Below are 26,039 nucleotides of genomic sequence, written 5' to 3'. Positions count from 1 at the left end.
CTTTGGGAAGCTGCGGCAGGTGGATCATTTGAGCTCAGGAGTTCGAGACCAACCTGAGCAACATGCAAAAACCCTGTCTCTACAAAACAAATACAAAAATTAGCCAGGTGTGGTAGTGCACACCTGCAGTCCCACCTACTCAGGAGGCTGAGTTGGACAGATCTCTTGAGCCAGAGAGGGCGAAGCTGCAGTGAGCTGCAGAGTCCGTGCCACTATACTCCATGTACTCCAACCTGGGCAACATAGTGAGACCCTGTCTCAAAAAGGGAAAAGGGAAAGGAGTGGTGGGGAGGGAAAGAGAAAGAAAAAGAGAAAAGGGGAAAGGGGGAAGAGGGGTAAGAGGGGAGAAGGGGGAAGAGGGGAGAAGGGGGAAGAGGAATAAGATGGGAGAAAGGGGAAGAGGGGCAAGAGGGAAGAAGGGGGAAGACTGGTAAGAGGGGAGAAGAAGGGAGGGGAGGAGAGTTCTTAGAATAAAATTATTTAAGTATCCAGGGTGCATGAAGAGAAAAGTGAGCAGTCTGGGTCTTAGCAATGAAAGAGGGTTCCGAAAGACAGAGTATACACTGGTGCTGCTCCCCCGCATACAAGTCTTCAGTTGAATGCTTATATTAATTTGTCAGCAATCTGAATAAATGCTTCCCACCCCAAATAGAATCTTTCTGCCCATAGCAAAATGCTTATGGTCAGTGCAGTAAATGGTCTTAGTAAAAGATAAAACTTCATATATTAAAAAACTCAGAGACAGAAGTATGGAATGTCAAATCGGAAAAAATCACTGAGAACCCAAACCTCAAAAACATAGATTCTTCCAACCACCAAACAGTAGCCCTTTTATCCACTACTAACTTTCATGTGCACCCCTAGTGCCCAGATTTTGGCCTACGTTCCAATTCTCCTGTAAGGAAAGGAAGAACTCTTTAGAAAGTAATAGATTCCAGTTCACAGTGCAGGAAGTGTGAAAGAGCCAGGAAACATCCAGCTGTTACCAGAAAACTAGCATCCTTTCAAAAATGTCAGGGATCATGCTAGAAGGACAAAGGAATCTGCCGAAAGGGGTTCCCACTGGCCAAACTGTGATTATTTATTTGAGCATCAAAAGGAAAAATAAAAGTGTGGTTAAATAGAACAAGCTGAGTTGTTGAAAGGCCATGAGTTCATTATGATTTCAAAAGAAAAAAGTTACTATAAAGGCCAAATGGCAGCTATAATGTAAAAGAATGAATATAACACGATATGGTTGATTTTAAGATACAGAACTCTTAGTAAGCCAAGAAGTGCTAGAAAAAAAAGTAGCAAGGAACTGTATCAAGGGCAGGAATGAATGATCAGGGCCTGTGGGGAGGGTCCAAGTAGCATGAGTGTAGAAAGAAAAGCAACACAGCATGTTCCAATGACAGCAGACCAGGTGGGTGGATGTAATACAACAGGCTAAAGGGCAGATGATGTTTCCTAAGCAACATATTACAAAGTACACATCTGGTGGAGAGAAACAAGATTAAAAAGAAAACCTATGTGAACCAGTGTGGAAAGCATTTTTTTAAGTAAGTTAAATTTTAATAACACATATGAAATTTAACCCTTAAAAAGAAAACTCAGCTTGACTGCCAACCCATGACTCAGATGTGAATCTCTGACCTGAAAAAAGCATCTAGGACCCCAACAGTCAACAACTCAGATCCTGTAACCATGGCTGTTCTAAGAAGGGGTTCTTTTACTTGTGGCCCTGTAAAGATTACACAATTCCAAAAAGACACAAAAAATATTATTACTGAACTCCCTGGAAGAAATCTAAATAAGTAGATCTATAACCCTAGAAAGGTATAAAAAAGAACAGAGAAATAATAATAAGATTACTTAAACCCACACTGTTAAGTATAGTAATATATTAATAATTTGCAATAATTACATTTAGGTATGTCTTCTTTGTTTAAAAGTATCTAGAATATGGCAAAATAATCAGTATAAATTAGTATATGACATTAAGGGAATTTAATTAGGTCAGTAATCAATGCTTAAATAGAGACAAATTGGTTTTCAAAATTACATTTCTTAGCTACATATATTCTTAAAGATGTGGGTACTTGGCCAAATACAAAGGCCATGAGCTGTGAACATTCTGGGCAGAGGAGACCCTCGGACATTCTACACACTGTCCATCAGCTTCATTGTCCTTCACCCATGCTTTTAGTGCCCTCAGCCTGAAAACCTTCCTCCTACCAAGCCATGACTTGTCTCCAAAATTGCCTTTGCCTAGATGCACTTGTTGATTAAATCCCACCCACTCAGACCAATCCTTTATTTAGAAGGATTCTAAATTCACTTCAGTGAATTTAGTCTGTTCCAATATTTTTGCATACCTTAGGACTGTAATTCTTCTTTTTGTGATACTTTAATGTCAACAACCTGACTATCTCTTCCACAGGGCAAGGACTATGTCTTATATTCATTTTATAGCCCCCTAAAGTACCTTTCCCTTAAAATCTCTTCTTGAAGAGTACAGTAAAGATTTGTTCATTAACTCGTGGAAAATAAGGAACTTCCACAGGTTAAAAGTGGTTTTCACAAATCATGGGGCCAGAAGAAAACATCTTTGGCACCTCTGCCCAAGGCAAATTCCAGTAGACAGCTATGCTATCAGTATCGTGTGAAAACAAGACATTCAAATATCAATGAGAACTAAGAATAGTTTTCTCCATGACTGTACTTTTTCATACTAATTGTTCCATTTAGAAACTGAAGTAACAAAAAATCACATAAGCAGGGATGTCTCCTGGTATTCGAAAACAGATTAAAAGAAGAAATCATCACAAATACCAAAACAAACTTCTTTTTTTCCAGTAAATTAAATAGAAGCTAGAATTTCAAACTTGCTTTGAGATGCACCCACACATAAGGATATTCACCTGAAGCAATTAATTTGGTCTACTCATTATTAACAGGAACTTGTTCATTTGCTGGCAAACTCAAAACTGAGTAGAAATTCAAACCGTGTATGAGGCCCCAAAAGTCACAGTTTGACCTACGATTTTAGCTTAGAGCTATGTAAAATCCAGACAACTGTCTACTGAACTCACAGCAGTGGATTTGAAAGCACACAACTTAATTCAGTTAAGCCTGGCATTCATTTCAAGTGAATTCATTCGGGCTGAAAATTGTCCCTTTGAATCACCCTTTTTCTGGTGATAAGCATTTTACTGGGTTCAGAGTGTGATCTTCTCCACTGCTTTACTCCACACTCTTAGTTGAAGGCAGACACTAGAAAAGAATCGGTTTAAAAGACTCCAGGTCAACCCACAGCAAATATGTATCATGCATCAGGCTGTAGCTAGGTCATGCTCTTTTGATATTCATGAAAGGAATGTCTATCACAGGTCCAATGCAAAACTACGAAATAAGCAAAAATCTTGACAACCTCTTTCATTTGTTTTTTTCCCTTTGTCCAATACCCCAGGAGGGCCTGATGGCTTTATCCTACTTAAAATCTGCTACCAATATTAAAAAATCATCAGTCATTTATAAGTTTTTGAGCACTTAAATCATAGTACTACGTCTCCCAGTATTATCTGAACTTTAAGCATTACAGAAAAAGAAGTTTCCTCCCTTATAAAAGTAATTTCAGCTAGTAAGGATAGATGTGCAAGAGTTTTGGGTAGAAGAGAGGGGTAGGAAGAATTAGAATCACTGCCACTAGAATCATAACCAATGATAACTGCCTTCATCTATAACTTAAATCTGTCAAGTCTAAAAGTATGCTTTCCTCTCTTTGCTTGCTGTCTTCTCTATTTTCTCCCTAACAGTATGTGCGTATACACAGAGATGGCAGTAACAGTGGCTACACAGAGCAAAGATATATAGACATATAGAATGATATATGCAAGAATGTGTTTTACTTATAGCTTTGTTTTATAAGAACCAAGATCTTGCCTAAAATCACCTTCAGAACATTACCTAACATACATGCAAGCATACTGCCCATGGAAGTCAGAACTAAGTGCCTCAAAACAAGCCACTTAAATTCCCCAGATCTCAGTCTTCTCATCTATAAAATGATACAGATCAGTTTTAGCTCTAATGTTCTACTATGAACTCTAGGCAGCAGTTTGCAGCTGGTAAATAATTTTAGATAGACTAACTAGTAAAGTCTCACACATAAATTCATTTCTTTGTGCTTCCTCTGTGTTCCACTTTGTTAGAATTTTAGGATTTAGAAAGGACAAAGACAGGTACATACCATGAATACACTTCTCTTGATGTCTCCAGTCTTTTCAGATTTTACTTAATTCTGACATCCTGAAACTGTTTCTCAGTGGTGGCATCCTGGCCATTGTGGCTGAAAATTATTTGGGTGCAGCATTTGCACAGCATTTGCACAGCAGTACACATTGTAGAACATCTGGCAACCATGGTTCTGTCTACTAAATGCTAGTTCTGCCCTTATATCACTGTCCTTGTCACAACCAAAAATGCCCTCACTACCAACTACATCATTTTTATATTGTACTTTTTAATTTGCTACTGAAATATACGTTATCATATATTCTTATATAAGCTATTGTAGAATTTGTTTTCATGTGTTTGGTTTATTTTGGTGGGTGGGGGGAGCTCTGTCTTTGCTGAGCACTGTTTCTCACGTGTTTGTATTTCCATGACCAGACTGTAAACACCTTGAGCACACAAACCATATCTTCTGTTTCTTTAGTGTTCCCCAAGCACAAAAGACTAGGCATGAAATAGTTCTGTTAAAATTTACTCAATGATTGTTTTGCTAATTATAAGCTTTCCCCTTTAACTAAAAACAGGCCACTAAAAAAAATTAGTCCTGAGAAACTACATTAAAAACAAGGTACCTTCTGAGTTGAGATGTTTTCCAGTCATGAAAACACTTTACCAGATGTTTCCATTCATCAGAATTCAATGTCTAATATTGCAATTTAGTTTTAAAATGCTTATTTTTCTACTATATGATTTCTTTGGCATCTGAACTAATTTCACTTAAATCCTGAATTCATCAGCTAGTGGACACAGCTGAATGGAGGACTCTTGAGGACACTACATTCATTTATGCTGCTTCAGTGACTGTAGTTTTGTTACATCCCTTACTGGACTTCAATCCTTGCCATTAATAGGCTTGATAACCGTTTTGCTAATTCTATTATGGAATGTTAGGCAGTCCCTCCAGAAGCTTAAGCTTTGGTATATGTTGCTAAAATAATTTTATTTAGTCGCTTTCTCTTCTGTGATAATTACACATTTCAGATGAGATACAGTTTTTTTTTAAGGCTCACATAGGTAGATGCCTATATTTCCTGACCTCTAGGTTCTTCATTTTGTCCAAATCATAATGATAAATTTAACCTAAGGTTTTAATGAACACTCATAGCAAGGGTAGAATTACCAGCCCCTATTGTTAGTTGTCTGTATAAGTTTTTCAGAATGTAGTCAGCTTTGCAGACCAGAATTTCATCTGGAAAAGTTAACCCCTTGCTGCTTGCAGACTGGCAGCACTGGCATCACCTGGGATCCCAGACCGATTGCAGTTCTACCGAGTCAGAATCTGAATTTTAACAAGATCCCTGGTTGATTTCTGTGCACCTTGAAGTTTGAGACTTGGTGCTCTAAACCATGTAATGATATATTCTGTTGTTATGGTCAAATAAGAGATTGTGATTGTGAGAGGGGGCAAATTTAGAGGGAAAATTTGTTTCAGTCTCTGTGTATAATGAGTGATAAAAATTTACTCAAACATCGCAAAAGTTCATGGTAGTTATCAGATAACTCAATATATTTTGAGCTCTGAAATAAAATTTGCAATAATATACATCCAATATGTTTATGAATTTAAATAGCCATGGGATTGGAATGAGTGACAGGTAGAGAAGAAAGAATATACATGGGTTATAGCAGTATATATGACATTACTTCCTGCACAGAAATTTATAGATGTATGTGTCTCTAATATGGAATATTGTTTTGCTGCTGGCCATCATATCTATGAAAACAATTACTACAAAATTATCCTAAGCAGAACTGAATTCAGAATCTAGCTTTGCTTACTACTTACTAGGGTTTATTTGGTAGATTTGGAGGAAAGACTTAGAGGGAAATCACCTCAGGATCCAGAAAAGAAATTGGAAAAGGAACTTACATTTGTGAAGAGTACCATGTATCCTAAAACAGGTCCTCCTTTGGTGTCGGCGTGTGAGGGAACCTTTGGCCCAAATGGCATAACTGAACATTTCCCACTCCGGATTAAATCCTACTCTGATTATGTGGAAAGCCAGATGAGATGTCTTTCAGACACTGTTTCCACTAAAAACATTAAATATCCCAAAAAGTTCAACAAGAGAAAGAAGAAGGTATGTATATTTTCTGACTTCCAGTTGACATCCACAATTATATGCTGGTTAAAATGCCATCATGGAAAAAAGACAGAGTCTCCTGACAGAATTCATAGCATATGACCAAATGATATGTGCTAAGAGGTGAAATATTAAAATTGATATCTATATTCACCCCACCCTTCACCAAAACATTTATAGCCAAAGGGCTCAGAAATGGGACACAGGAGATGAGAAGCTCCAAGCACAGCAAGCGGGTGACTTTGTTTTGAGATTCCACAAAGCACAGCGTTTTCCAATCTACAAAATTCCCATAGCTGCATTGGGGAAATGGAATACCTATTCTCTACAAAATAGAAAAATCAAGCTACACAAAGTGGCTCACACTGCATGGCTAATTCGTTTCTTCATCAAGACACTATTCCCTTAAAGCTCTTATTCTAGAAAAAAAAAAAAAAAAAAAAAAAAAGGTCTGTTCCTGCAAATAAAAACTTTTCCTCCCTCTCCCACAGGATTTACAGGTTTAAACATAGCTTTTCTTTTTTAGGTTTTGCCTTGGGTTCTACCTGAGAATGCAAAACCAGAGTGTATTTCCAAAGGACCCCATAACATGTAGCAGTGTGAACTAAGCTGGCAAAGGGGGCTGACTGTTAACCACCCTGATTTAAAAACTAAAAAGGTCTACCATGTCAGAAGCACTAACTACTAATAAACAGAAGAGGCTGCTCTCAGATTCACAGACTTGAAATCAATAATAAGGTCCAGGATGCTTTCTACCTATACACATATGCTTAGTGTTTGAGAGGTATTTTTAAACATCACAGGGACTGCAGAAGCTCACTTGTCTCAAAGGCCGTGCAAAAGACAGTCTCAAGTGCCTTCTGAATTCTGTTTGGTTTCACTTTTGAGTTTCACTAAACCACCCCTGGCTTCTTTGTACTAAACCAGGCCAGTTCTTCCTTCATGTCTCTACCTTTCAAATATCTGTAGCTCACTATTCTATCCCTCATGTAAGATACAGCATCCAGAAGGTGCAATAACATTAAAAAATGAAAACTGAAGAGGAAACACTACTGGAGATACGACTGATCTTTTAGGATCTGAATTCTTTCTCCCTGGTAACCACATGAACAGCATTTTTTTTTAATTTTTTTTTTTATTATTATACTTTAAGTTCTAGGGTACATGTGCATAACGTGCAGGTTTGTTACATATGTATACTTGTGCCATGTTGGTGTGCTGCACCCATCAACTCGTCAGCACCCATCAATTCATCATTTATATCATGTATAACTCCCAGTGCAATCCCTCCCCCCTCCCCACTCCCCATGATAGGCCCCAGTGTGTGATGTTCCCCTTCCCGAGTCCAAGTGATCTCATTGTTCAGTTCCCACCTATGAGTGAGAACATGCGGTGTTTGGTTTTCTCTTCTTGTGACAGTTTGCTAAGAATGATGGTTTCCAGCTGCATCCATGTCCCTACAAAGGATGCAAACTCATCCTTTTTTATGGCTGCATAGTATTCCATGGTGAATATGTGCCACATTTTCTTAATCCAGTCTGTCACAGATGGACATTTGGGTTGATTCCAAGTCTTTGCTATTGTGAATAGTGCCGCAATAAACATACGTGTGCATGTGTCTTTATAGCAGCATGATTTATAATCCTTTGGGTATATACCCAGTAGTGGGATGGCTGGGTCATATGGTACATCTAGTTCTAGATCCTTGAGGAATTGCCATACTGTTTTCCATAATGGTTGAACTAGTTTACAATCCCACCAACAGTGTAAAAGTGTTCCTATTTCTCCACATCCTCTCCAACACCTGTTATTTCCTGACTTTTTAATGACTGCCATTCAAACTGGTGTGAGATGGTATCTTATTGTGGTTTTGATTTGCATTTCTCTGATGGCCAGTGATGATGAGCATTTTTTCATGTGTCTGTTGGCTGTATGAATGTCTTCTTTTGAGAAATGTCTGTTCATATCCTTTGCCCACTTTTTGATGGGGTTGTTTGTTTTTTTCTTGTATATTTGTTTGAGTTCTTTGTAGATTCTGGATATTAGCCCTTTGTCAGATGAGTAGATTGCAAAAATTTTCTCCCATTCTGTAGGTTGCCTGTTCACTCTGATGGTAGTTTCTTTTGCTGTGCAGAAGCTCTTTAGTTTAATTAGATCCCATTTGTCAATTTTGGCTTTTGCTGCCATTGCTTTCGGTGTTTTAGACATGAAGTCCTTGCCCATGCCTATGTCCTGAATGGTACTACCTAGGTTTTCTTCTAGGGTTTTTATGGTATTAGGTCTAACATTTAAGTCTCTAAACCATCTTGAATTAATCTTCGTATAAGGAGTAAGGAAAGGATCCAGTTTCAGCTTTCTACTTATGGCTAGCCAATTTTCCCAGCACCATTTATTAAATAGGGAATCCTTTCCCCATTTCTTGTTTCTCTCAGGTTTGTCAAAGATCAGATGGCTGTAGATGTGTGGTATTATTTCTGAGGACTCTGTTCTGTTCCATTGGTCTATAGCTCTGTTTTGGTACCAGTACCATGCTGTTTTGGTTACTGTAGCCTTGTAGTATAGTTTGAAGTCAGGTAGCAGTGACGCCTCCAGCTTTGTCCTTTTGACTTAGGATTGTCTTGGCAATGCGGGCTCTTTTTTGGTTCCATATGAACTTTAAAGCCGTTTTTTCCAATTCTGTGAAGAAACTCATTGGTAGCTTGATGGGGATGGCATTGAATCTATAAATAACCTTGGGCAGTATGGCCATTTTCACGATATTGATTCTTCCTATCCATGAGCATGGTATGTTCTTCCATTTGTTTGTGTCCTCTTTGATTTCACTGAGCAGTGGTTTGTAGTTCTCCTTGAAGAGGTCCTTTACATCCCTTGTAAGTTGGATTCCTAGGTATTTGATTCTCTTTGAAGCAATTGTGAATGGAAGTTCCTTCATGATTTGGCTCTCTGTTTGTCTGTTACTGGTGTATAAGAATGCTTGTGAACTGGATAAAGAGTCAAGACCCATCAGTCTGCTGTATTCAGGAGACCCATCTCACATGCAGAGAAATACATAGGCTCAAAACAAAGGGATGGAGGAAGATCTACCAAGCAAATGGAGAACAAAAAAAAAGCAGGGGTTGCAATCCTAGTCTCTGATAAAACAGACTTTAAACCATCAAAGATCAAAAGAGACAAAGAAGGCCATTACATAATGGTAAAGGGATCAATTCAACAGGAAGAGCTAACTATCCTATATATATATGCACCCAATACAGGAGCACCCAGATTCATAAAGCAAGTCCTTAGAGACTTACAAAGAGACTTAGACTCCCATACAATAATAATGGGAGACGTCAACACTCCACTGTCAACATTAGACAGATCAACGAGACAGAAAGTTAACAAGGATATCCAGGAATTGAACTCATCTCTGCACCAAGCGGACCTAATAGACATCTATAGAACTCTCCATCCCAAATCAACAGAATATACATTCTTCTCAGCACCACATCACACTTATTCCAAAATTGACCACATAATTGGAAGTAAAGCACTCCTCAGCAAATGTAAAAGAACAGAAATTATAACAAACTGTCCCTCAGACCACAGTGCAATCAAACTAGAACTCAGGACTAAGAAACTCAATCAAAACCGCTCAACTACATGGAAACTGAACAACCTGCTCCTGAATGAGTACTGGGTACGTAACGAAATGAAGGCAGAAATAAAGATGTTCTTTGAAACCAATGAACAGCATTTTAAAATAAAGAGTATAAATATTTTAAAATTCCTTCTCTAAAGGAGAAATAAAATTGTGTACTATCTTCTTACTCTGAAACAGATGGCTATATAAATACAACATACATCTCCAAATCTACAATAACCACCTTTTTAATAAAATATAAATGTATTATTAGTGTTTGGATAATAATTTAGTGGTTGATGTCAAGAGTGATGTTATAAAGTTTAAAAGTTTAATGTTTTTCTTCTTATAAAATAAATCTAGATGCAAACTCCATCAAAGAGTTCAGGAAAATATAGGGCATCACTCAATATAGAATTGACTTTTGAAGCTCTTAACATTTTCTGAGAATCATATATGGGTCACTAACCACACAGAGCTTATGAAGAGAAACACTGGGAACAATGAACCTTTGAGGAGAAAATGGAAGTATCTTTCAATGTTGCTTTAACAATTGATTCATCTATTGTAAAGAGCTAAAACTCAGTGATAATAAATTTGACAGTAACCCATTAGTAATACTCCTAACTGATTTCATGAAGACCGGTTCTGCAAACCTTTCCTATAGCTGAGAAAAATCAATACCAAATCTTGCCTAAGAGATGCAAGGTGAATAGAGAAAACTAGTGGGATACACACATCCTGCTGTTTGTCTGTCACCTGGAAACAAACTCCAGTTCTTCCAGAAGCATTTCACTGTCAACTTTGTATTTTTACCAAGATTTCATTTACCTGAGGAGTAAGCTGCTGGGGCAAATGTGTTATCAACTGGGCAGAAAAGTAAGTCTAAAGAACATTCACCCTTCCAAAGTCTGCCAGATGATAAATAGGATATTGGAGCTTTCTATTACATACTCCTTTTATCCACTCAAACTCAGTAACACTAAGAAATAATTATATATGCTCTATAATCAAACTACAGAAGGATCTTGGGCAAGATATAATGCAGCTGATAGAAAAGAGATGGAAATTAAGGATTTCTAGATGAGATGACGATGATGATGGCTAACTTTTGTTGCGCTCTTATTATGTAAGTTACTATTAAAAATGCTTTAAAATAGCTTCCCAATTAATTTCCACAACAACCTCATAAGAAAGGTGATAATATTATCTCAATTTTGCAGATGGTTACATTGAGGCACACATGAATTAAGTAACATGTCCAAGGCCACAGAAAATAAACACAGGAGATGGGATTGATTACAGGACTCCGAATACAAAGCTCAAGCTCTTGACCACTGTGTTGGCGTTCATACACGTCCCCTGGGACTTACATCCTAACAGAAATAAACAAAAAACAACTTTATCTACAATTCTCTCCATTTCTCTTCATTCTCTCTTCTGATGCAAAAAAAAAAAAGAAAGAAAGAAAGAAGAAAGTACTTCCAAAGCTGTGTAAAATAACTGCTCACTGGTTTAAAGTTTTCTGACCCATCTTCCCTCTCTCCCCACAAACCTACCACTCAAATTTAACATATATTTGATTAATCTGATTCTGAATTAGTCTCATAATAAAAGTCAGGCCATAACAGAAAAATAGGGGGACAGAAAGCAAGACTCATTAAGAAGGAGCAGGCTTAGCTGGGAAGGCTCAGGTATTAGATACTGCTATGTTGAATCTTCCTCCTCTATAAATGGTTGGGTCCCCTGGATAGTGAGTTAAAGGCATGGATATAAACTGCTGACTGACCCAGTGTAAGAACTGTCAAAATGGTCGATAGAAAACAAATGAACAGCACTGAGGCCTTAACTTGGCTTTCTAAAAAAGGTCCCCTCAGAAATACCATCTGGATTTATGGAAGCAGTATCAGGAAGAAATCTGAGAAACAGAAAGCTCTATTCATGAAGCTAGGCTTACCTCATCCAGTGGAAAACTTCTCAATACAGCATCAAGTTTACACCCTCTACGATTTCTGTCAAACTCAGAGGATACTTAGGGTTTTCTAGTTGTTTCCACTGAAAATGGGGTGGGGAGTGAAAGAAGGCCCACAGTGGGCAGCAGGAGACTTGAGTTTTCCTCTCACACTGGCCAGTGAATGATAATGAACCAATTAAATAACAATTTCTAAAGTACCTGCCAGCTCTAAGAGTCTCTGACTCTGTAAGAAGACCTCAACATGATCAGTCTTTGCTTATAAAGTAAAATAGAGTAAGAAGATGGAAGTACAGTGGGTGAAATTCAAATGTTAATAATGACAAAAGCTATGGCCCAGCTTCCAATTATTTCAGCTGATTGCTGCTATCAGCAAAGAACTGATGTGAAAATCTTAGCATCTCAATTATAATACACCCATAGATAAATATATGAAAATAATATATAATATATCCGTAACTCTTTCTCTCAGTGCATTTCTATTCCTTATTCCTTGCCCTTTCCCATAGGCTATTTTAGTATATTTAAAGTATCTATTATGATGTCCATACAGGAACTTGATTCATGTCATCAGATGAGGAAAAACTGCTGTCTATCCTATATAAAAATCAAGGAATGCATTAAGAAGGAATGAAATTCTGATACATGCTACAACATGGATGAACCTTGAAAACATGCTAAGTAAAACAGGGCAGAGACAAAAGGAAAAATACATACGACTCCATTTAATATACTATGAGGTACCTAGAATACCAAACTCATAGACACAGAAAGTAGAATAAGATTACCAGGGACGGGGGAAGGGGAATGAGTAGTTACTATTTAATGACAGCAGGGGAAGGTTTCTGTTTGGGTTGATGAAAAAGTTCTGGAAATGGATAGTGGTGATGGTTGCAAACACTGTGAATATATTTAATGCCACTGAAATATAAACTTAAAAATGGTAATAATGGCAAGATATGTGTTATATATATTTTACCACAATAAAAAATATCAAAGCATACAGTATCTCCTTCATAATCACCAAAACGAAGAAAAAAAAATGCCACATATTTTCTCTTTGAAATATTTTTAAAAGTAGACTGTAGCTGGCAGCAGTGGCTAATGCCTGTAATCCCAGTACTTTGGAAGGCCAAAGCAGGAGGGTCACTTGAGTCCAGGAGCTCAAGACAAACCTGGCCAACATAGTGAGACCCTCGGCTCAATTGAAAAAAAGAAAAAAGTAGTAGACTGTAAGTTCCATAAGAACCAGGACCAGATCTATTTTACTCACCACTATTACACAATAGATTCCATAAATGTTTGTTTAACAACAAATGCTTTTTTAAAAGGAGAGGATTAAAAAGCACCAAACTGACTATCCATGAGAAAGCATAATGGGGCATACTCCAGGGGAAAATACCAACATAACTATTTCTAAGCTCCTTCAGGAAAAGGTACTGTTTCATCCATACTTCCTTTATATAGCAGGTCTTACAATGTTTTACACATAGTAGGTGGCTAATCAATATTTGCAGAATAAGAGATATATCACAATTGTAAAAGCAGTCATATTATTGCTCTACTTTTTAAAAATTACTTTTTGCAAATGTACAATTCTTTCTGTCACAGGATGAAAAAAATCCTCACAACTCACACAAAGTAAAAGTAAAAGTATAAATAGCTAAAACACATTATTCTCAGAAAAAGAAACAGTAAACACAGGGCGCAACGTCTTCTAAACAGAAAAAAAAGTTTTTAAAAAAGAGAGGTAAATTTGATCTATCTTTGGAAGAAAATCCAAATATTCACTCCCAAAAATCAATGTCCAACCTCAACAGTAAATAGTTGAATGAATACAGAAGCACCGCACCATTAAAGAAATTCACTCACAGTGAACCACAACAGTTACCAGTATTTCTGTCAATTAGCCTATCAACTAATCAGGTGATCTTTCTTACATTTACTTATGTCACAAATTATACAGAACTGGCTTATAGACAACATGCAAGCTCCTGATGATTTTCTTAATATTCACCAACTACACATTTATATTTTACATAAAGGACTAAGTTAATTAAACTATACATAAGTGGAATATTTTTAAAGCAAAAAATCAAATGCTGACATCCTTAACATTCAACATGTATATAATAACAGGTGAATCCACATAAAGTCACTAGAGCTAAGTAATGTTATTAGTCTCACTCTGAACACTATTAAAACGTGTCCTTCAAGTTCAAACCCCCACCACATCAAATATGTCAACTGTGTGACAATTAACAAAGGAAACAAAAATTCAGTCTCTGAAGACGTCAAGGTTTACATTCCTATCTCTCAATTTTATCTGCTTTACAAGCAGGTAAGCATCATTGGAGTAGGCTGTCTGCTACCATGGTCCTTCATGAATGCAGGGGTTCTCTATTAGCATCCAAAATGCTAATAGTCTACTATTAGAGCTGGCACTTCAAGCAGAACTGCATGAAGAATCATCACTTCTGTACATGAAAGCATAACCACTACAGGTGTAATGATGCAAAATACCAGCACACTGACCTCTGCTCAGCAGCACACACTCAAAGCAGGTGCATTTCTGTGATCCAAAAGGGAAGGAAGTAGGATGAGCAGGGAGAAAGCCCCAGGTCCCTAATATATTAGAGATATTTATTCTACTCAGATCCAATCCAGCTAAATTCATGGACATCAGTTTACTCAAATGGAAAAAGTAGTCTCTCGTCCTTCACTTGCTTGACTCAGAGGGCATTCAGCCAAGCATAGCCAGGCAAAAACAATCTTTAAGATCTCTTTCAGCTATAATAAATAAAGACTAGTTTCAGAAGGAATAAGACTCAGATATGGCAAAGAAGCAGTCGTAAAACCTTTTCCCCATCTTATCTCTGCTACTGGTGTTTACAAACTAGGAGCAGTAGCCTCGGGAGCCTCAAAAGACTCTCCCATGAGTAACCTCCAGTCAGATCCCTAATTTAAATACCCCCTTTATCAATCTGTGATGTTTCTGGCAGTTAAATAGAAGGAAGTGAGTAAAATGACATGCATAAAATGAATCCTTTTTAAGTTGTAAATGAGTGAGTCAGGATTCAGACTTGCCGAGATGCTCCAAATTAAAACCCCTGCTATAATTTTAAGCATGCTCTGTCTTACCGTTCTGCTGTTGTCTCCCTCAGGCTTGATTCACCTGGAACTCTTTAACATGTCTCTAGAAATGTGTTTGCACCAGGCCAGGCTCATACAGCAACTGAATTCACATCTTTCTGCACTAGCAAGCTGAAATGGTACGGCCGTACTACAACCAAGAGAGGGGGATGCATAAGCAAGCAAAAAAAAAAAAAAAAAAAAAAAAGCCCAGCAATCTCCTAAGAGAAGCTAATCTCAGTGGAATAAGACCAAAATCTGTTCAGAAGAAACATGTCAAAGGACATGCTAACATTCACTATCAATAGCTTTAACAGCTCAATTATTTTTTCCAAAAAATCTATTTTTTTTTTTTTCCAAACACGATGGACTTGCCTGTGGAGTTCCCAGGAAGGCAGAGTAACCGGGCTCTGCAGCAGCATTGCAGCCAAAGTATCCGTGCATATGCTGTCCAGGCAATTCACAACACACTGTCTTTTCAGAAAGATATTGATTTGCAATGCAGGGCTGCTTCAAAAGAATGCAGAATGGGAGCCAAACAGCTAATGGTGATTGCATAGGAGGAAAAACATTTAATCAAGGGGATGCACCTCATCATGCTCAATTCAATTTTTTTAAGAGCACTGGAGAAAGCCAGTAAGTGTCCTGAGTGACAACCCCATTAAATAATAATCTGGGATCCTATAGAAGGCCAAGTTTCAGCCACCATCATGCATGCTGCAAAAGCTGCTAAAATGGTGTCTATGTGTATATATTTGTCATATGCAAATGGAGTATAATAAGAACTCTAAAATAACCATACATCAAATACATGGTTAAAAAAAAAAAAAAAAAAAAAAAAAAAAAAAAAAAAAAAAAAAAAAAAAAAAACCACAGGTGCAGCATACACAGAACCAAAGTAAAAGAATGCATAGTTATGAGCTTGCAGAATTTTTGGTGGACTTAGAGCTCATACCACTCTGAAAAATAAAATACCAAAACAAGCCAGATCTCACAATCCTTAGGCAAATTGTGCCAAGTCATGCCACAAGGTGCGAGGCGGCAAAGGAAGGATGCCAGACTGCTACTCTCACAGCGACCCCTACAGGAGAGTGGTTGATCCATTCTTTTTTAAAGGAGTTCCTGTCCTCCGTACACAGAATCACGAAAGGATATAAATTAGATTAAGATACAACAATACAACTGAGAAATACCTTAGGTAAGAAATAAAAAAAGGCATGAAATCTAACCTTGTAAATATTCACTTATTTAAAAAATTAAAGTACAAGAGGAGGTAACTACTGTGTCAATGATAAGTGGTCAATATTCCCAAAGCTCCCCAAACTGGGGTATACAATGATAATGAGAAACCTCAGGCAAAGTGTTTTCCCTTCACATCCTAATTGGTTTAAATGAATCATCTCTTCTTTCTCCCACTTGCAAACCATCTTCACCTTCATTATTTTGAACGACACTATGAAGATATTCAACTTTGTTTTCCTGCAACACAAAAGCTCACTTAAAATCTTTTTAAAAAGTTATTGTTCAAACACAAATATTACATACTTTCATCTTCAACAAAGCCAAAAGAGAAAGCTATCTCCTTAATATCTGAAAACTATTGAATTATATGAGCATCATTTCTGCAGAACAGACTTCAACAGGTCTTTCAAGAACCTGAGGTTTTTTTTGTGATTATCCCTCCAGCCCAAAAAGACACGTTTTTCAGAACCAACAGTACTTCTTATTGAGTCATTCAAGATTTAATCATATGTCACCTCATAAAACTCTCTTGTATTGTTGGCATTTTCCCCATTTTAAGTCCCTTGATAAATCACACCAATTGCATTTTTCAAAATTTATTTAAATACCACATAATACAATGCTAGGCATCTAGCAAATATTAAATTAACATTAAAAAATTAATGAATTTCCCAACTCCATATTTTAGGGCTAAAAGTTCTTCTTAGGCTATCCCCTTTCCCCTATCATTCATAAAATGTTTGTGTTCACTAAGACATCTTGTATAAAAACCAACAAACACAATAACATTTCTCCTTTATTCTTTCATCTATTCATTCAGCCAACACATTAATGTGCCCAGCAATGTGAAGAGTCATATTCTCTGCCTTCAGTGAATGCCTTGAGTGATTAGAAATAAAGCAAGTGATTATAATACACTGAAATGAGTATTTTGAGAGTGCTCTATTCAGTATAAACAATATTCCTTAGGTGGCTCAAAAAAGACTTCACAGAGGAGGTACCGTAAAGCTGAAGCTTCCAGTACTACCCAGGAGAAGAAGGACATTTGGGGAATAGCATGAAGCCTGAAACTGGAAGCTGTATGTGGAAATAACCAAGCCGTACCCACATTGGTCACCATTGTGAAGGCTCAGAGGAAAGGTGGCTCAATGCCCACGCAGAAAGGGCCCTGTAAGCCATGCTAAAAAGTTGGGAATTTTATCCTATAGGAAGTTGCCATTTAATCCAATAGAAAGGCCCTACAGGACTAGAGGCAGAACAGTAGCTGGATGAGGCTTTTCATTTTCCGACAGGGTAATGGTGTAGAAATGGATTGGAGAGATGAAGGAAGGGAAGTGGAGAGGCCACTTGGAAAGCTAAGCTAGTGTTTCAGACAAGGCCCTGAACTAAAGCCATGAAAATGTGGGTGGAAAGACAACAGAGGTAAGAGGCATTCACCATAAGTTACCTGCCGAGATACTGGACGTGAAGTCTAATGGAAAGGGAAAATCTATACTGAATTCTCTCATATAACTAGGTGAAAGGCTGGTTCATAAAGAAACCAGTGAACACAGGAAGAATACAAACTTGAGCAAAAGAGGAAACTATCATAAATTCAATTTTTTACACACTGAGTTTTAGGTATCTCTGAACATCCAAGTGGACATGTTGCATAGGCAGCTGTCTAAGGGTCTGGAGCTCAGATGATAGATCGAAAGTTTGCTTATATGCCTAGGTCAGGGTTTCCTAGAAACAGAGCTGGGCTCGGATCTTACACTTTATTGAGGGCATGCTCTCAGTGAAAAGAAATCAGGAGGCAGGACAGGGAGGGGAAAAGCCAAGGAAGAATGTGGCCTCAGACAAAAACTACACCCAGCACTAGTCTCCCCTGAAACAAGAGGGCCAGGCTTTTGTATCCCTGGGCTGATCAGTCACTGACTGAGACCTAGAGAGGAAGGACTTCTGTTCACCCTACACACCCAATACCAAGTGGATCTGAGCACAGCACCCATCCAACTATGATTCAGTCACAATGGACAATTTTTATTTTCCTCAAAGCTGGTTCCTTAGGAATCTTTATGTTTGCTGTTCTCTCTGCCTAGAATTTCTTCCCAGATAACCCCTTGGCTGACTCCTTCCCATTATTCAGTTGGACCTCAGGTATTGCCTCTTCAGAGTCCTTCTCTGATTTTTCTTTGCTGTTGCTCCTCCCTCCCCTATCACATTACACTGTTTTTGTTCATTAATTTACTTTGTTTGTCTTCCTCCCCCACTAGAATGTAAACTGCTCAAGAGCATGGACTTCTCATTTGTTCTCCTGTGTTTCCCCAGCCCCTAGGACAGTACTCAGTACTTGCTGAATAAATAAATAGTAAGTGGAGTTGCTGATGACAGAAGTTCAAATTCTGTGGACAGACATAGAGTGGAAATGGATGGGGAGCTTGAGGAATGGGTAGGGGAAAATAATAGTGTCAACAAGCGTGTAGACAACAAGTCTGACTATAAAGCAGAAGAGAGCAGCGAGAGGGCAAAGCTGCAGGAAATTAATCATTATGTCATACAGGATTCACAATCTATGGTGTTAAGAATATCTTCATTAGAGATCATTGAGATGTGTCTGAAACTATACCACAAAAGAACAACAGTAGAGCTTAAAATAAAAACTATAGCTTCAAAGAGAAGAGACAAAAAGGCTTGTAAAAACAATCTCAGTGGACAGAGAGAAAAACAAGACTAACATCTACTAGGTCATTTTTGTGAGTAAACAAAAATTGATCCCTTGAAATGCCTGCCTTTACATGAGACTTTTTTAAATTCTAAAAAGCAGTATGCACTTCCCTGACTTTTAAAATAGATTATAATAAACACAATCTAATCTTCAACTGATAATGGGGCCAATTATAAACATCAGTGGCAGCCCTCAGGGTTTAACAGTGAGTATACAGGGCCATCTGGCTCCTAATCTCAATAACCTGACACCTAAGTGTTCTTCTGTTTCATTTTTATGATTCATTCTCTTTTTACCATCAAAATTGCCTTATTATGACCTTACATGTGCTTCTCCTTCTAATATCACCACACTCTTCTCAGTCTTGCTACAGGCTTCCTCAGCCATCCCCGTATTGGGCAACTACATAATCAGGCTTATTAGAAGAGTGTGTGAACGCTTTGAGTCAACAGGTGGGTTCAAAGCAGAACCAGGAGCTTTCTCCTGAGTGGAAAACATGTAGGTCTTACTCCACAGGCTCTGCAGTACTCAGAAACCCTTGTTTCATGTCAACCTTCCTGGAGTTATCTCAGACACAAGAGGCTGCCAGATGACTGATCTTCACATAAATAGGGTCTGACGGACAGGTGGGGCCAAACAAAGAAATTTTTAAAGCCTGGAAAAAATAATTGAAAAAAGGGACAGAGAATTACTTTTATTCTGTCTTCATCTTTTTTTTTTCTTTTCTACCAAAAGCCTGTGAAGGGAAAACACTTTTTTTTTTTAACTGAACAAAGAAAAAGAAACACTAAGAAAATTTTAAATATGAGGGAAGAAAAGAGTACTTCATATATACGAATCTAACCATAATAATCAGCTACTTTATGAATTAGTTTCACTAAAATTTTAAGTCTAAAAGAAAGGAAAAAAACTGTAAATTTATTTTCAAAAGTAATAAAGGAAACAGAAATTTTCCAAAAATAAGCTGGTTTTCAAATGATTATAATTCCATATAACCCTAGCAACTTCTTTCTTTTTTAAAATAGATTATATTTAGTAATATATTAGCAATCTATTTTATGTTGTAAATTTTTATGGTAAAATTTCATGTTATTGATTTTTAAATGTTCATTTTTTTAGTAAGCCTAAACCCCAACCTTTTTGTGAACCCTAAAAACTTTATGACTTAATTCTCTTCTGATGTCACTCATTACTTACAATTTCATATATTTGAAGAAATGTCACTTATCTAAAATACTTTCCCAAAACACCGTGAAATTCTGGAGGAATCTGAATTGAATGTTTAACAGCCATTTCTTAACCACAATACCAAACCTATCCTTATGTCATGCATGACACTGCATGGCAACGTTGAGGTTTTCCTCCTAATATTATACAACTTTGAGTGTTTTCTTGATTCTGTAGGGGAAAAAAGGAACTAATTTTATCAGTAAACATAGGTGATTCTATCACAACCCAATAAATCTGTTCCTAGCAAAACTTTACATTCTGTTAAATTACACCCTAAAAACCAAATGACTTATGTGGAAAATGATATTGAGGAAGACCATTCAAAACCTACACATCCAGAACACTAATAAAAACAAAACAATCCTAACAAACACACAAACATGCCATATTTTCTTCATCTCTGCATTCCCTACATTGCTGATACAATTTTGCATACAAAGGATGCTATCATATGTCTTGGCTCAAGATAAATCCTGTGCTGATCCCTATGAACTGCAGAAGGTGAAAAATGTTTTGTTATGAAATTCATCTAAGTTGGAAATTAAAAATCCAAAGCTAGAGCTATAGCAAGGGAACTTCAGATTGTTAAGGTTGTCAAGAAGCAGCATGGAAAGTTGACAATTATGACTCTATAACAGAAACTGGTAGATGCAGACTATCATTAAAAAAAAAAAATCTTATTTTTGCTTGGCTTTCAAAAAAATCTGATTTCAGGGCACTGCTTTCTTTTTGAGACAGGGTCTCACTGTGTTGCCCAAGCTGAAGTACAGCGGCACGATTATGAGTTACTGCAGCCTGGACCTCCCAGCTTCAAGTGATCCTCCCACTCAGCACCTCAGCCTCCCGAGTAGCTGGAACCACAGGTGCATGCCACCATGCCCAACTAATTTTTGTATTTTTTGTAGAGACAGGGTTTTGTCATGTTTCCCAGGTTGGTCTCAAACTCGTGGGCTCAAGTGATCCACCCTCCTTGGCCTCCCAAAGAGCTGGGATTACAGGTGTGCACCACCACTCCTGGCTCAGCCTACTCCTTTTCATGAAATAAATTTCCCCCTCCCTACATGTTGTGTTTCCTGGTTGTATGCCCTCAATTACCCTGGATGATAATTTGTCTGCATCTCAGTTTTTGCTTCCCCATTAGTTCAATTACAAACCCTTGTTTCAAAAGACTTGTATCTGCATTAAAACAGATACTGGTTTTCTATATACCAACCATACATATGGTTTCTACATACACACACATGCACATTTATGTATTTATTATTTATTCAGGTGATATCTAAACTGCATGGGCATTCACATGGGGCATGGCACAGTTTTTCATTTTTACACCCTAAGCAGAAACACAACTGGAGTTCTGATGTGGTGTCATGCTTCAAGTGTGAGTATGGAGAAGATCTGGATGTAAAAGTGATTTTATTATGACCACATCCACGAAATAACAGTATCACAGAGTTCCAAATGTATAGCACTAATATGATCTGAGAAATGTGAATTAAATTATAAGACCTCAACGGCAGACACAAAATCCTTGGGGTAGCATCAAGAAGAAAGGCAAATGGCACTGAGAAAAGATGTGAGGATTTTCTCTCTTCCTGATGTCAAAATGCCATTGAGGACAGAGGCTACAATCCCATGACTATCAAAAACCTGCTTAAGAAGCTAAGTCTCATTTGTAAAAACTTACCTAAGTTTTTGTATCAACTCTGAAAAGGAAAAAAAAAAAATCTAGTTCAGGGGTATAAGCGAGCTTTATTGCTTTTAGAGACTTTGTCCCAGCTTTCCAAAATTTCACTTACTTTGAAAAATTAGGAAAACCTCAAAAGGAAGAAAACCGTCTTAAAAGAGCCTGTCAAATAAACATACAGAAATAATTTTTAATTACATTTGACAGTTTTAAATCTAGAAAACCTTTGCCACTTAGGTAGTATGTACTTGAAAATACTCAAATAAAAAGTATTTTTTAAGTAATATACTTCTTTTGTCTCACTCTACATACACCTAACAAAATAGGAAGCAGGCCCTTGGGAAAGAATGGTTAACAGTGCTGGACATTCAACAACAAATACTTAGGACAAGCAAAGGATAACCAACTGAAGATACGAAAAACTGAAATTAAAATGTGTATCCCTATATAATTTAACTGACTTTCCTGTGGCATTGTTTTAGTATTTGCCTTTTCAAGCTAATACTGACACAACTCAGATTCCAAAATCATGTGTGCATCACTCTCCAACAACAGAAAGAAAACCCAAAAAGGCTTTTGGCTAAGGAAGATTCATCATATGATCATTTAACAGCTCAGTATCACTGGGGTGACAGTGAAATCAGGTTCCTTACAAACATGCATAAGTCACAGGGATATTAACAACTCTGAAATCTTTAACCTACTCTGCAACCCTTTTGTAGTCAGTAACATTATGACAACAGCAGCACCCAAATATTAGTTGAATCCTTTTTGCCATTCGTTGTGGAATGCTTTCCCTGAGTGGTTATTAAAACAGTATAGGTTCCTGTTTCTTAAAAAGAAGTAGAATCGAATTGTTTGGAATGGCCAGCATATTTTTTCTCCTTCCTGGGGAATGGTTTTTCCACCCCACAGCCATCCACTGCAGTCTAGGAAGGGTTGCACCTTATCCAGGAACAGACAAGGAATCCAACTTACAGTAATCCTTCCCTGGGACTTATTCAGCCAGAGCTCAGTTGTGCCCCTCTGCTCAGTTGTGCTACCTTTGCTTGATGGTAGCAAAGCAGAGAAAGCATCCGCTTAGAAGCAGCCAGTGGCAGTGTCTCTGGACCTGTAAAGAAGCTCAACTCAGATCCTAAAGCCATCAAGTAGTAAAATTAGAGATGAGGGTAGCATAGAGACAGACAGCACTGATAACATGGAGGTAGCACCCGCTGAGGTGCTAGCTCTGCTGGTTGCCTGACTTTCTAAAGCATAGTTGTTCAGCTCTTGTTTCTATTCTGCAATACTCCTCCTCCCAATAAATCTATTTCTTTCTTTAGCCACTTCAAGTTGATTTTCAGCTCCTTATAATCAAGAGTGCTAGTACACATGGGGATACACGTACAGAAAGGATACGGAGCTACTGGGAACCACTAACACCAGAAGTAAAGTAAATAACTTAATAGATGTCTTGTTTTAAACTCTAGGAAAGGGAAATATAAGGTAGATGTTTATATAACGGTAGGAAAGGATGGGTTTAATAGCAGTCAGGGTTTTTACAAAGCTACTTCACACACCTAACTATATAAAAATTTGTACTAAATTGAATATCATTAAATTTTTTTTTCTTATAATTTTTAGGGGAAAGCCATAAAATATTAGCTACTAATCAGTTATCTGAGCCTGCAGGAAGCCTGAATGCTTTGACCAATTAGTTTAACCAGACATCCAAGTTGCTGTGGTAGCACATGCTCAAATTTTAGGCACAGTACCTAAAGGGAAATAAACTGACTATCCTTATAGATACGATCTATAAATTGTTGGTACATACTACCACACATAAGTAGCTAAGAAATGTCATAAAGAAATATGAAACTGAGAGTGGTTTGTTGTACCGATCCTGACCTTTAAAGGCTTCTGGCCATGAAGGAAAAAGGGTTATTAAAAATTAAAGAAGTAATATCAAGGGGATTTTGGAAAAAGCCACAGAAATACACTAGGGACTTGTGGAATATGTAAAGAAAGTGCTAAGAAGACATTGTAAAGTAAACTACATTTTCTGTATTTTACTGCTAAGGGATTTTTTCCATGTTCTATTCATTTACCAACCATTTATTGAGCTCTGTATTAATCACTATAGGAGGTATAAAGATGAATGAGACACAACTGCTGTTCTCACAGATACTTATACAAATAAAAATAATATGAAAATAATTGTCATACTATGGAAGTTCAAGTTGAGACCTCAGAATGACAGATCAAGCAAAATTGGCAGATTTTCACTCTAGGTAATCAAATTCTGAATACCAGAGTCACAGAGAATTCAATAAGTAAAATGCTGGGGGTTGGAGGTACATGTATATCCACAGACTGTCAATGATCACTCTTAGCACCAGAGTTATTATCTATATATGGATGTAATTTGATAATTTAACAAAGAACTTTTGTAATATCATAGGAGCATAGCCTAGAAGATTTGAACAATTTCTGTAATTTGAACCTTTATGAATAAGGGTTCTTTTCTTCTCTCTGGTAGAAGATTATCTGGATGGACTCCAGGGTCTCCAAGTACACTGCCAAGTACTCCAAGTACACTTTGAACATACAGTTCAAAGATGTGTTTTATCGGGCCAGGCACAGTGGCTCACGCCTGTGATCCCAGCACTTTGGGAGGCTGAGGTAGGCGGACCATGAGGTCAAGAGATTGAGATCATCCTGGCCAATATGATGAAACCCCGTCTCTACTAAAAATACAAAAATCAGCTGGATGTGGTGGTGCATGACTAAAATCCCAGCTACTCAGGAGGCTAAGGCAGGAGAATTGCTTGAACCAGGGAGTCAGAGGTGGCAGTGAGCCGAGATTGCACCACTGCACTACAGCCTGGCAACAGAGCCAGACACCGTCTCAAAAAAAAAAAAAAAAAAGACGTGTTTTTTCCTAGTTGCCCTGGACACAGACAACCAAACTTTTTTCCCACCTATGTTAAGAAAAATACAGCTTTGGGGACTGTTAAAACAGCTAGTCACCAGGAACTTGGAGACCATCTTTACACCTCTCTCCTCGTCTCCCCAATATTTATTGTAATTTAGGAAAAGTAAAGTTTTACTCATCACAATACAAAAACCTAATAGATTAACTTAGTTTTATCAATCCTCCCCTGAAGCACCTGATTCCCTCAATAACCACTGTTTCTCTTAATCATTTAGGGAAGATTCAGCTCACATAAAACATAGAGGTACTTTCTGCCTGGCCCCATCATAATTAGTTCCTTCTAAGGGCACCTAGTAATTGCAGCCCTGGCAGGACCACCTGATTGCAAGGAATCACAATGCAGCATGGATCCACCTTGTTTCAGAGACTTCCTGCCACACCCACCAAGGTTATTTAACTCAGAACTCTTAAGGGTGAAAACAGGTTTGATAAGGAGGAAAAAGAAAACATCATAGATGAAGCCATATAAACAGGTGCACTGGGGCACTAACTTCAACATAAAGGCAGATACAGAACAGCTAGATGAAGACGAATGTAAGTTCAAGGATCGGACAAATTTGTGTTCCCGATCCAGGCCTTGGGCAAGCTACCAATCTTGGCTAAATGATGTACAAACTACTTAGAATAGTGCTCAGTAAAGCAAGGGCTATTGCAATCCAGTGATAAGCATAATGTGTGTTTAAGTGTAATCAGGCACCAAGCTGTTAGGAACCACAGACTCCCATCCTGTGTCCTGTACTTCTGCAGGAGGGCTTATACTTGTCTTGGTTCTCTTCATTCAGATTAGTCTGGCACTTTCTTCTGTATCAGCCATGGGCTGTCAGGCTCATTTTCTCAGTCACCCCCTAATTTTATCAGTTCCTATTGATTCTTCTCCAGTATTTCTGTTTCTATTGGCATTGCAATTTGCTTTTACACTATTCCATAAAATTCAAACACTTCTTAAACAGCCATAGGAGCTACCTCACAGGACTTCTTGATATTTCTTTTGACTAAAGGTGGAAGGAGCTATTTAAAAGTTCTAATGAGAAAGTTTAGCGCACAGCCTCTCTTCTCTCTCTCTGGATTTTCTTCCTTTCTCACTGTCATATTTTCCCTTGTAACTACAAAGCTG

At 37.7% G+C, this 26,039-nt stretch overlaps 1 protein-coding gene across 2 annotated transcripts in view; it reads right to left on the bottom strand.

Moving 5' to 3' along the window:
* Nucleotides 1–26,039, bottom strand: part of CDK14 (cyclin dependent kinase 14) — a 598,852-nt gene that overhangs the window by 474,284 nt on the left and 98,529 nt on the right. The window contains exon 1 of one of the 2 annotated variants that reach the window (XM_030932371.1): nt 15,095–15,348. The exons of the other annotated variant lie outside the window; for it this stretch is intronic. The gene's annotated coding sequence lies outside the window, so the exon portion shown is untranslated. Of the gene's footprint in view, nt 1–15,094; nt 15,349–26,039 lie in introns of those variants that run through there. 2 annotated transcript variants of the gene reach the window in all.

This window comes from Rhinopithecus roxellana, chromosome 6 (genome assembly GCF_007565055.1).
Source record: "Rhinopithecus roxellana isolate Shanxi Qingling chromosome 6, ASM756505v1, whole genome shotgun sequence".
Taxonomy (NCBI): Eukaryota; Metazoa; Chordata; class Mammalia; order Primates; family Cercopithecidae; genus Rhinopithecus; species Rhinopithecus roxellana.
This window is presented reverse-complemented; position numbering and strand designations above follow the sequence as displayed.